Source organism: Onychostruthus taczanowskii, unplaced genomic scaffold (genome assembly GCF_017590055.1).
Source record: "Onychostruthus taczanowskii isolate IOZ18803 unplaced genomic scaffold, ASM1759005v1 scaffold53, whole genome shotgun sequence".
Taxonomy (NCBI): Eukaryota; Metazoa; Chordata; class Aves; order Passeriformes; family Passeridae; genus Onychostruthus; species Onychostruthus taczanowskii.
In genome coordinates this window covers 1,214,301-1,228,051 of record NW_024502902.1, presented here as the reverse complement: position 1 = coordinate 1,228,051, position 13,751 = coordinate 1,214,301, and positions in this window count along the sequence as shown.

Below are 13,751 nucleotides of genomic sequence, written 5' to 3'. Positions count from 1 at the left end.
GAGGTGCCTCCAATATGCAGCCTTTGGGGCAGCGGTGATGCCACCACAGTTATGGAGTTAGTCAAAGTATTTCCTAAAGCAGCACAGCTGTGTGCTCCTGGCATCCCTGCCACCGGCGATCAATAAGCCTTGCCCTTAGGACAGTCAGCTCTAGATAAAAAGAAGCAGTAAACCCATCACAGCTTGATCTGTGATCTCAGCGTGGTCAGAGGAATGACTCCTAATGGAAGAGCTGCTGCAGGAGTGATGGAGAGCTCAGGCTGCAAGGCAATGCACCTGCAAATCTGTGCAGGCAGCGCTGGTGTGCGGCCAGGGCCTCCAATGGCCTTTCCCCTGCCAGGGGAGGCACCTCCAGGCTCATTATCTGTGTGCTGACCTTACCTTGCTGGAGTCTCCACAGCAGAATCCTGTTTTGAAAGCATCATGACTCAGGGTTCAGGGTTTGTCTCAAGTAGTTTGAAACAAACATGTAGAATGGGAAACAAGTGGGGGAATTACCAGCTCCCAGACCAGTGCAGAATTATGATTTCTTTTGAGTTACAGAGACATGCCGGGGTGGTTCACACAGCTGGAGAGCTGCCCCAAAGGGCACTGTGTCTTCAGGAAGGACAGGCTGGAAACAGTGAGGAGAGGTCGTGTGCTGTGCAGAGGAGTGCCCAGAACTTGGCCATGGCAGAGGTGGTGGGCCATCTGAGAGCCTGTGGACAAGGAGAAGGTGGCAAAGCGCTATGGGCAGTGCTGTGCCAGGCACTCACTACAGACTTCCTGGGAAAGGAGACATAGCCAATAGAGCCATCCCACGCAATCACAGGCCTTTGGGCTAACCCACAGTGTGCCTTGACTGAAGGGCTGCGCGGTCAGGCACAATCTGGAGGTTTCTCGAGTGTGCTCAAGACACCTTCATGACACAGGTGATTGAAAAGACAACAGGAGGAGACGCTCTGCTGGGTTTGCTGTTCACAAAATAGGAAGGCTTGAATCAGGATATGATGGTCAACAGTGAGTTTGCCTGCAGCAACCATGAAACTGTGAAATACTAAATCCTGCAAGAAATCAGCAGTACCAACAGCATTACTGCCCTTACCTGCAGGAGAACAGGTTTCATTTCATCCAGGGATCTCCTTGACAGAATCCCAAAGGGAGTTGCCCTGGAGAGTGAAGGGGCCCAGGAGAGCTGGTTGCTCTTTGAGGGCAAACTCCTCAAAGCATGAGATCAGTGTGTCTCATTTATCTCCTGGACACTGTAAAGCTTTTAACACCATTTCCTACAGTACCCTCTTGGCTAAATCCATGATATACAGACTGGCAGGGTAGCTGATAAAGTGGGTGGATGATTGTTCAGATTGTGGGTCTGAAAGAAGTGACAGAGTACAGACAGTGACAACAGTACAGAGTCCAGCTGGTGGATGATCACCAGTGATGTCCCTTAGGTCTTTCTGCTGGGGCTGATAAAGTTTAGGTTATTAACAACGTGGCTGATGGGACAAAGAGCACTCTGGGCAAGTCTGGCCTGGGAGAGCTGCCAGAGCTGAACTCTGTTTGCGGTGTAGCCTGGGAGCTTGTTGGCTTTTGAGTACCCTCCACATTTCAAACAGCTCTAGTGGGAGGTCTCAGGAGACTGAGCTGCAACAGTTCCCTACTCAGTGGGCTGGCTTGAGCAGGAGATGGCTGAATGGTAAAAGGTGATCAAGGGCTTCCTCCCACATCAGTTTTCATGACCCAGCTGAGAGAGGAAAGATGGGAAACATGGTCTCAAAAATGCCAGTGGACATTTCCTCATCACCCCCCCAGTAAAAGGATGTTACCTTGCCTGTTTCACTTTATTTTAATCTTGACCCTAATGAATGTCTGCTGAAAAATATTCACCTAGGTCCTTTCAGTTTTGCTTACCCTGGCCAGAGCCAAAGGCTGTTGGACTCCCATCATCCACCTGTGGGCTCTAACAAGGATAGTTGTTCGAAGGTCAGGAAGTGGATTAAATTCTAATGAACATCACCCTTCTGATGGAAGGCCATCAGAACAGGAACTCTCCAGCTACTCTGCTTTGTTTGACTCAGCCTTGACATAAAGGGACAAAGCTGCAACCTGAGAAATGCATCAGCTTAAGAAAAAAACTCCTACGCTGACACTGACTTCCCAACTGACACCTTCCCAAAAGGCCACTTGGTAAATGATCCTTTCCTGCAAACTTGACAGCTCCTCCACTTTTGGCTAGCAGCATGGATGGTCAGTCCTGCAAAGGAGTGGAACAAGTGCTATAGCATCATAATTGCTAAAGAACAGTTTTCAAAGCCAGCAAAGAAACAATAGACAACAAATCTCTTTCTGACAGAGAGAAAGAGAAAAGGGTCATTATTCTTCTGAAGAATGAAAGCTGTTCATTTGCATTTCTTTTCAATAAAGTAATATTTTGAGCAATTTTCAAGTCAGGGAAAAAACCCTCCAAATCCATACATATTAATTTTAGCTAACTGCTGCCCTGCTGTGCTGAGTGCATGTCTTTGACTGTGCACAGTCAGTTTAGAGACTGTGGAGGCCTGTGGGTGAACAGGGAAAGAGTCCACAGCCCTCCCTCAAGGGAAAACCCTTCAGGCCACAACTTCAGTTTAGGGTGAGGCAAAAGGCTTCTCCCAGCATGCCTTGCTGAGACATGCAGATTCGATGTCTCCCATTGGCCCTTGCCCCTCACTCCACCCCTGTTCCCTCATCCCATTGGTCCTGGTGTTCTGCTCCGCCCCTCGCGATCCCTATCTATCCCCGGCTTTCCCTGCCTGAGTGGCGCCTTGTCCCTGGACCCCTTTGGGGAAGAAGGTCAATAAAGGCTCTCCTTTCAACCCCACACAAAGACCCCGTCTGTCCTTCTGCGTCACCCAGATCACAGAAGAGCTGAAATCACCCGGCTTAGGCACAGCACTCTGAACAACACCTGCCGTGGCAAGAGATGAGCTGAGTGGAATTGCAGAAGTTCCATGCAGACATCACCACTCTTTGAGTGAAGACACTGAAATACAAACAGAAAGGCAGCTTTATGAAAAAACTTATTAATATTGCAAAACAAAGCATCCAGAAGCAATATAGTGCTGGGCTTACCTTTGTAAAAATTTCTTTTAGGCAATTTTAGTTGAGCCTTTTTGCCCATATTCTCCATAAGATCATATTTAATTATAATCACATGGTATATCTCCTTTTTGAAGGACCCTCCTTTTATTCAGTGCACAGAATAGATGATGATCATTTACTAATGTAGATTTAATGACAGCATTTGTCTTCAAAGTCTATTTTGCCACCTACTGTTCACACCCTGCCCACAAAGATGGTTTAGATGGGCTTTTCCACAGTGGTCTTCAGTGCCTGCATGGGTGAGGAGCAGATAGTTATTTGTCCCCAAAGCACCCCTCAGAGATGCCACCAGTGGAGTCAAATGACCTTCTAAGTGTTGGAACCAAGAGCACAAGTCTAGAAGGTGCCACCCACAGCTGTCCATGGCACATGCCCAGCTCCCAGCTGAGGCTGCAAGCAGCTTCTGCAGATCTTCCTGCGGGATCACAGCTTTGGCACCCTGGACACGGAGGTCACAGATTAGTGCCTGGTTATGAAAACTGCTGTTTCAGTAATTACCCAGCATCACATACTTCTCTCTCCACAACGGTGGGGTGAAACCCTGACAATGGCCACAGAAACGCTCCACCTTCCCTCCCTCTTTGCTTCAAGTCTGGAGCCAACCAGGAAGCACTGGTCACAGAGCACGGAATGAATATTTCCATGTGCTTTAAGAAATTTTTTGTCCAAATCCCAGCAGGCTGACTGCTTTCCCGTTAACACCTCAGATGTAGATGGACACAAACCTCAGCAATTTTTCATTCTGGAGAAGCAAAGTCTCTTGCAACAACATTGGTTAGTGTGAAGCCTGCTGTTCTCATTCCCTGGCTATCCATCTCTCAGGCTACAGCAGAGCTGGGGCTGCTGAAGATCCCAGAAACCTTTCCTCTTTGGTGACCTCTTCTAAGGCAAAAAAAACATGGTCTCCCACCTAGTCCCACCCAGGCCTTTTTTTGGATTCTTCCTCCACCTCCTTTTTTCTGCCCACAGTCTCTCTTTTGCCTCTTATGCCTTCGCTCAGATGGCTTCCCCCCTGACCATTTTGGTGCTGGAAGGGGCAAGGGGTGCTTGGCAGAGACCAGCTTCACACTTGTCATTTGCCCTTAGCAGCCCCTGGCAGCTGGCAATAACCACCACCTGCTCCACTCAGACATCTCGGGGGAATTCTAGATGAAAAACTGAGAGCTCCATCAGGTGCACGCAAACTGGGTTTTCAAGTGCTTGTAGCGGAGCCAAGTTTGAGCACAGTTTTAGAGAGCTGCTGCAATGTGTCTTCCTAACAGCAAGATGCCTACTGCCAAATTTGGCGTGTAATGCTTCAAAGCATTCAACCGAGAAAGGAAAATAGCACCAGAACGATTCCTAACGGGTTAGGAGAAGGTCAGATAAACAATGGATTTCTAAGAACGATGTCAGCCGTTAGAAAGGCATGAACAAACTTTTGGCTGGATGTTCCCAAACAAATTTGGTCTGAAGCTTCACCCCAACTCGGGAAATTTTAGTCTCAGCTGGTTCATTGTGACTTTCTTGGCCTTCAGATGGGGGTTTTAAACATTAGAAGTACTTCTACAGCCTTAAGATGGACTGTGCTAACAGCCTGTTCATAAGAAAGCAATCAGCAGAACGGAAATAGCCAAGTCTTTCATAGATACTGTTACTATGACTTACTGCCAGCCTTCCCACATTGCAAGGAAATCTGTTCTTCAGGCTTTTCTCCCTTAAATTCCCCAAGGCTTCCTACCCTTTTTCCTATAGCAGTCACAGCAGTTCACTTATCACCAAAGTGAGTTGTAGTTGAACATTACTTCTTTCACCCATCCTGCCCATGTCATTACCCCTCGTGCCATCCCATCCCCATCCATGTCCCTTGCCCTGAAAGAGCAATGACTCTGAGCTGGGTACCAAAAGCAAGGCATGTCTTGGGCCCCATCTTTCGCCTCAGAGAGACAACTCTGTGCTGGTGCTGGAAGATGTCAAAGAGACGGGCTCCAGGGATGCTGTGAGCAGTTTGGCAGAGTGAGCTGTGCAGTTGCTGCAAGCATCAACATCTGGATGAATAAAGCAGCCACTGAGATGAAGTCACCCCTAGAAAAGCCTTGGACAGTAAGGGCTGAAAAATCAAAATGACAAGAGCGGAATGGCTTTATTTTGACTTGACATTTCACAGAGCTTGAGATGATCCAGGACTGAGCTCACATGTACACGTAATGCTGCCCAGCAACGGCTCCACCAGCTCAGCAAGCCCAGAGCTGTGGTTATGGGCCCTAACCACAGCATCCTTGTCATGTTGACTGGGGTTAAGCAGAGGTCAAAGCAAGCTGGCTTGGTTTTAATGGCCAAATTCAGTTCTCTCACAGGCTAAAATGCTCCCACTGTCACTTCAATCTGAGCTAGCCAACAGAGCTCAGCACGTGCAATTTCTAAGCCCAGCACGGGGAGGTAACCCATCAAGGGGCTGCTTTGCACAGGTCGTGGTTCCAGCACTGGTCCAAAATGCCTCCTGAAGATTCCATTAAACCTCCGTGATGTGTCTGAGCTCTGGGAAGATGCCTGCTCATTTGGAAAACGACTGGCAGCAGTTGCCTTGACTCCCATTCTCTTGTGAAACTGTCAGAAAAACATGGCTTACGCCCCCGATACCATAGGCTGCTGATTTCTCTCCGCTGCTGGTTTTGGTTTCCTGCTTTTTAAGCTTCTCCAGAGCTGTGAATATATTGCCATTCTTTTCGTTTTTGCTTTAATACTGATACCTTGGGGTTTTTCTTTTCTGTAATGAGAGCATCCTGGGGAATTCAGGACACAGCTACTGGCTAAAACCCTCTTCTTTTTTTTTTTTTCCATAAGAGATGCACTTAAGTCCATATGGAAAAACTCATCCTGCTTTTCTAAAGTGTGAGATCAACAGACACCTTTGGACAGAATGGTGTCATTAAATCCATCTTTTGGAAGCCAGACAAACAAAAGCATCTTGGTTTAGTTTCTGCCATTGATTTGCCCTGTGACACTGAGCTATGGCACTGTTCAGTTAATAATAATTTCATTTGCTTATATTTTTCCTAAACTTCTTGAGTTGGAGATGCCCTGGTTGTGATTTGTGCATATTTCAGTTGTGTCATTTAGTACCAGAATATAGTAAACTTTTAACAGCTTTCCTATCTACAAATTTGTATATGAAGCCTACAAATTCATGTATGTAATGGAAAATGCAGACAGCAATAGAAAACTTGTTTTGCAAACCAGATTGATGCTGGAACACACTTTCTCTGAGACCTGGACCAATACAGAATGCATTTTGAGATTCTTTTTTCTCTGTTTTCTATGGCTTCAATGAGCCTGGCACAAGTAATTTACTATTCCATGAATGTGATCCTGTACGACTCTTCTATTTAAAGGTTCTGAAGTTGCCAGGAGAACAACATGGACTTGCCAGGGCACAGAGCTGGGCTTTCTCATGGCTGTCTGGGAAATATTGAATACCTGGTCTAAATATTAGTATTTTCTAAGGAAAGAGCACAATGTTTCCCAGCACTAACTTTCCCACAGCAATGTTCATGAACCCAACATGCAGAAGATGGAAAAAGGCTAATACTTCTACCAGATACATTTCTGGGAACATGGACAGCAGAGAGTGGTTGTTGTGTCAGATAATTTTCCTGGGGTTAGGATGTTCTTTGCACTCAGATACCAGAATGATAAATGCAACTGCATTTCTCCAAACATTAGATTATATTGGTGATTTACCATCCTCAAATGCATGGTGTCCATCCTCAAATGCAAGGTATCACTACTGGTGTAATATAAATATAAGGAGTCTGTCTTGCCTCAAAGTGGCTTAAGACACTAATTTAGTTTTAGAAAACATTGCAGTTTGAGAGTGGACTAACATTTTCCTTTCTGTATCCATGTGAATAAACAAAGGGATGTTACATGAAATGTTTTGAGGCAGGTCCAGTAGAAACCCAGAATGGAATTGGGGTGCAGAGATCAAAAGTTCTAAGTCTAGAGGCATAACTGATTATCTGCTTACCAGGTAGGCATGTACTTGGTTCTCCACTGTACTTTAATTCTTTTGCTTTTTACTGTCTTGGATTCCAGATACTGTGAATGTTAATATGGACACAGTAGTTTTGATAATTATTTCATGCTTGGTCTGCTCAATATCTAGAGACTAAACTTCAGAGTGTTTCACTCTTCAGAGAGGCTTCTTATGTGGGGAAGTTTCAGACCATGTGGGAAATGGAGGCTGATTTAAGAACCTTGTGAGGTTTGGTAAGAGCTATTGCTTTTTGAAAAGAATATAGGAAGAAGAGGCTCTGCCCCTCTTTCTCTATAGAGCCTGAGCAGATAGTGAACCTTGCCCCAGGTCAGAATACAAAGTTGTAAGAATTGCTCAGCATGACGGGGAATCAAACCAGAGCTTCCATCTGTTAGGACTGTGGCCGCGCTCCCAGACTTTGGCTGCACAGTTTAAGAAGATGCATGAACGTGCTTTGGAGGTAGCACCACTGTGCAGAAAAGAAGTGTAGGGGAAATGTGAACGTGCTGCTGAATGGACAGGTCATCCCATTCACTTTTATTGTTTGCACTTTGCTTCAGAATTTCTCACTTTTTTTTTTTTGGAATTCATTTCTTCCATTTCTTCTGCTGTGTCTTTGTTTACTTTTCTTCTCAGGTTTTGGGGTTTCAATGGGAATAATTCTGGAAAGTTTCAGTGTTTTCACTGCACCTCATTTCATCTCAGCACATTTGGTTGTAGTCACTCCATTTGCAAATTTTCTGGCTTTTTTTCAATTGCATTTTATTTCATCATATCTCATTTCCAGAGGGTTTGTTAGATTTTGTTCTCTGGTTTCAAGGTTTCAGTGAGGCTCAACTGGGCAAGCTTTGCTCCATTTCCCTGAACTTCAGGTCATCCCAGTCACTTTTATTGCTTTCAGTTTGTTTCAGAATTTTCTCTCTTTTTTTTAGCATTTCATTCCCTCAATCTCTTCTCCTGTCTCTTTGTTTACCTTTTTTCCCTGATTTTGGGAAATTAGGTACAGTGTAAGAAGCAAAACTTGCCAAAATTATACTCACAGAAAATTATACTGATTGAAATCCTGCAATCAGAGAATGACATGAATGGACAGGAGAAGGAAGGGATGAAATGAAATGCTAAAAATAAAAGAGAGAATTCTGAAACAAAGTGAAAACAATAAAATGGTCTGGGATGACACAAAATGCATGGAAATGGCCCAAACCTTGCTGAATTGCCACTCACTGACATCTTGAAATCAGAGAAAAAAGTGAAACAATCTGAGCACAGTAGACTTATAATAAATCAAAATTCAATTTAAAGAAATAAAGTTCGGAAATGGAGTGGTTGTAATCAAATGCAATGAGATGACATGAAGTACTCCACTTTGCATGCATTTGGGAGTTGAAACATTCCTGAAGGTCTGGGTTGTGGTTTTCACAAGCCTAACCTGAAGCATAAGCCTAAACCTCAGTGGTTGTGCCTTAGAGGGTAGCACTCAGCTGGCTGCTGGCTCCGTTGCCCTGCTTACATAATGTGTTTAATGGAGCTGTTGACTCAGTTGTGATAAAGAATCTACAAATCCTGGTGCAAAGGGCATTAGTGAGCACTGATACCAGAATCATTACAAATCAAAGATATGTGTTGGTAATGATCTCAAATGGAGATTACAATAGATAAAGAACTAACCTGAAAACTCTCTTTGGTTCCAGGAAGTGTCCAGTTAGGATCTTTTTCTTCTGGCAGAGGGAGTTTTTCACAGGTAACATTCTGCGGCTGTTTCCATGCCTTGGAAGGATAGTCAGGGATGCTGCTTTTTCATAGTTAGGTCCTCAGTTCAGTCATTTATGAATAATATTTTAAAAAAGGGAAGCAAATCTGGCTAAAAAGAGAATGACATTTTTCTCCTGTGCTTGTGGTTCTCAGGAGCAGGCAGGATAACCTTGGGTGATTCTGTCTCCTCATAGGAAAATCAGATTTCAGGTTTCAGCAATAATTCTCTATCTTTCCACTCATTAATCATTAATATCAGACGATATTAATGCACTAAAATGAAACTATTCAAACATACAATTTTGATTATCTAAACCCTCTGTTAATAATTTCTGAGAGAATAGTATGCTTGCTAGACTACAGAGTTTATTATTTTCACATATAATGCAGCATCAAGCTCTTATTAACAATTTTCCATGGTTTTATCTGAAAAACCCCTTTCTGTCAGGAAAAACAATGACTTGAATACAAGTCAGCATTTAGAAGTTTTTCCCAGTGTGCTGGAAATAGAAGATTGCTGTGTGTTACTGACAGTGAAATGGGGGTTGTTTGTATTTTATTTCAGTGTGATGCTCCCAATGATAGTTTATGCTTCACAAATCCAAATGTGCATTGGAACTCGGAATGTGTATTTTGTATTTCTGTAGGAATAAAAAACCCTCAAATAACTTTTGATTTGAAATATTGGCGCAGTTGTGCTCACAGATGAATTAGTAACAGTGGGAGCATATGGAGTGAAATAGAAATTACGGAAGAGCAAGCAAGACCTTACTACTGGGCTTTCAGTTTGTCACTTGCCTTTGGAGCTCCACACCAGATGATCTGCAGGTTCCTTTTGCCAACAGTACTTGCTACACTCTCACAGCAACCGTATGTAACAAGCCTGATTTTCTGTGCTCATTTGTAATTGTGGTTTTGTGTCAACAAAAATACCCACTCTCTTTTACTCAGGAGGTTTCCACAGGAAGGAAGAAGGATCAAAGATGGTGGCTGCAAGGGAAACTGAGAAGGAAAGTATTTTTGTGATTTTTAAGCTGAACAAAAGACCAGGTTGATGCTGAAATGCAATGCAGCAGGTGAGTGGTAAGGAAGCACCCTGGGATGTGCTGGGGCCTGCTCCTTTCCTTCTGAAGGCAAAACAGCAAGCTCCTTGACATAACCAGCTTCCCCACCTGCACAGAAGCAGCAGCTTCCTAAAACTGCTGCATCCCAGGTTCCCTGGGAATGGCTGCGTGGCCCGGCCCCTGCAGCTCAGAATGAGGTGTCCCTGAGAACCAGCAACATGCAGGGCTGAGCTAGCCATGAAAAATGAATGATTTTGTGTAAAGGCTGATCTCTCCTGGGCGTTCGGGTCTGATCCAGCCAGCTCTGGACCCTTGGGCCCTTGCAGCCTTTACAAGGATAAAAGTAAAAGACACGAGGCGCTGTCCTCCTCGGGACAAAATTCCTATTTTATTCCTTGAGAGGAGTCACCTCGGGATTCAGGCGACGTCCCAGGGAAAAAAGAGAGAGATGGGCTTTTAAGCTCAGGGGAAGGGGAGCAGAGGAAGGGGGCCACAGACAATGGGATACAAGTGAGGAAGGGGCGAAGGGAGGGGTAAACCTGGGACAAATCGTTACCACTAGGGCTTGGGGGGGTAAAACCATGTGATAAGAGAGGATACAAACATACTATTCAGTGCAAATTACCAAACTTCTAGTGCAAAAACAACAACTAGATAAACTATTTAATGCAATACAACACTTTTGGGGTAATAACACTTTAAAACTTTCTGTTGGGTTGCTTTAAAAAAACCCAGAAAACGGTGAAAATTTTCAAAGCCGTGCCACAGATGGAGGTGACAAACCTTCATTCTTCTGTGGGCTGAACACAGGCACTGTGTATGTGAGTTAAAGCCTTTCTGCAGCTCCTTTCTCATCTGTGCTACTCCAGGATAAAACATAGTGGCTCATATCCAGAAAGAGGGAAAGACCTCGTAAAAATCCTCAATTGCTTCATTTACTTAATGACGCTGTGTTTCCTAGTTCAAAATCAAAAGCTTTTTGATTTGTGTTCACTTAGTTTTGACCTAAAGTCTAATACCTGGGATAACCTTTGCGCTCAGAATCAAAAATCAGCAACTATTTCTAACCTGTTTTCTTGTGCAAGTCTTTTGATAGTGAAGGGCACCTCCTGTGCTGACATTTCTGTGGCAGACAGATCCCACCACCTGCATGCACCTGTGGAAACAGAATCCACATGGGTTCCCACAAGCACACCTTGCTGCTTGTGCTGCTGGAGGGAACAGCAGTAGAGGGAAAAGCTGCCAACCCCAGCCAAGCTGACTTCCATGGTCCCTGCTGTGTCAGAGCTGCCACCGATCTCGCTGTCTTCCCCTGGCTGGTTGCTCTCCGAAAGCGGCTCCAGACAGACCCTCAGGTCAGAGGTGCCCCCTCTCAGTGTCACACAGCACAGGAATTGCCAGCCAGAAGCACAACAGGAATGGAAAGGCTACAGATCACACAATAAGCCAAATGACAAGAAAATTTGCCACCAAAAAGCATGCAAAGTGCAAATGCATCCACACCTCTAATTTGTTGCTGAGAGCGATGAAAACAAGCCTCAAGGCCTCTCTGCCCGCAGGGGCGGCCGGCAGGCAGCAGCGCTGCCATCCCTGCCACAAAGGCAAGCTGTAAGAACCTCTGAGAGAGAAACTTTCATCTCCTGCCTCATCCGCTCCGACTCTGCCCTTCACATTACAAAGGATGGTTTCTCACAAGCCATAAAATCAGGAGGTGCACGCGAAAAACTTCCGTGAAACCCCGCTACGCTTTCCCTGAGAGGCGGTGGAGGAGGCAGCGGGCTCGGCGAGAGCGGCCTGAGGGCTTCGTGTCACCTCCAGCTGCCGCAAACGGCCCCTGGCGGTCCCCAGCTCCCCGCCCTCTGTCCCCGGGGAAGGCGGGCACGGGTTTTGCCCGAGTACGAATTTACAGCCTTAAGGTGGCAGCAGCAGACAGGCTCAAGGCCGCCGCCAGGGGCTCGGCAAGGACAGGGGCACCGAGGGCTGCGAGGCGGCAGCGACTGAGGAAGGGGCGGGTGGGCAGGGAGGCAGAGGAGCGTGCGAAAACTTGGGGCTGTAAGAAGGAAAGGGGTTTCGGTCCCGCTTCCCTTAAGCAGGATAGGCTTGGCTGGAGTCAGGATGAAGACCTTGGTCTTCACCTCAACAACAGGTTTGCAGGAAAGTAGGAAAAAGCAAGCAGAGAACTAGCAGGGAATTGCAGTCAGAAGAAGTAAAGCTTTGAAGACTCGAGTCTTTGACGCTCTGGTAGCTCTTTCCTTTGGGAAAGAGCTTCAGAAGGCAGGCAGTGATCTACACCCCCCTGTCCTGGCTGTGGAGGGAGGGATTGGATTGAGGCACAGCTCCCTGCAGGAACTGGATCCACAATAAACACACGCTGCTGCCCCAATTCCCCAAGCTACTCTGGACAGTTCCACCAAAGCCCTGCAGGTGTGCTGGATTTTGGGATTAAAACCACTGCTAAATATTTTCAGGGATTCAAGCAGCCTGATGTCATGTCCTAACCTGTCATACCACCATGAACTGCGGATTTTATAGGCAGGGTGTAGTCAGATTCTTCTCCAAATGGCAAATCACAAGCTGCAACAATCAGAACTGTGACTAGATACAAAAAATTGCTGCTCCAAGAGGACAGCTCAGCATAGAAACACGGGCCCAGAGATAGTGTGGAGTCTACCCTGGAGGTTTCAAACCTTGACTATCCAAAGCCTTGAGCAGGCTGGTATAGTTCTGAGGCTGACCTTCACAGAGCCATCAGGTTAGAGCAAATACCTTCAAAGGTGCCTTCCAGTCTGTTCTATAACAGGATTTCTGGAGAGCTTTAAAACAGGAATGTAGATGACAAGGAAATATTTCATGTGTGTCCTGTTTGTAATAGTCATGGCTGTTCAGGATGGGATTCATGATAACAGTTTGAATTTTTATTTAATAATTTTTTCTTTTTTCTTTTTTTTTTTTTTTTTTAATCTAGAGCAGGTATGTCTTTGCAAACACTGCAGAAAATTTCTTCAGTTTTGGAAAACAAAAAAAGCCAAAGCTGGTCAGTGAACATTTTTTCTCCACTTCTGAACCCGTATGTATTTCCAGACATCTGTACAGGCTTACATATCAAAAAGGTAAGAACATATGCTCTTAAAAACTACCAGCTGGTATATCCTTAATGCACCTAGTGAAGACACAGGTAGGCCAAAAAAAGGCTGTGGCTTTTTTGTAGGGGGTTGTGGCTAACAGACATGAAGAGGCTGCTCAGACAAGCCCCTGACTTGTTCTTTCTCTTGCATTGTAAGGAACAAGAAGTTCCACCAAGCACCATTGCACACTTAGCTGCAGACTGGGAAAAGTTGTTCAGGTTTTTGATCAGCTACTTCTAAAGTCCAAGTAACTCAAATAAATATTAAAAATAAAGGGCAAATCTCATTCTCTCTCTACAAAAATGGTAAATACAGGTTGCAAAGACTTCTGGTGTCCGTCTCAAGCAGCTCTTTCAAAGAGGTCAAATGAAACCCTAGAAAATGAACATCAGCTGTTGTGTTCCAGTTTCTGTGGCATGCCACTGACTGGATGTAGAAACTTATATTGATGCATTTATGAAGAGGGACCAACCAACCCTGGTGACAACAGTCCCCCTGAAGCACAACAAAGACTATCCCCTATTTGGAACAACCATTTGGATGCAAAAAGGGTTTTCTACGCTAAAGGGTAAATTTCAGGGCCTGTTGCTCTAATAAATGTCTAATAAATGGCACAGAATGGATTTGGCAAGGTACCTACCTGGACTGCTCTTCCAAAACTCACACACAGAGCTC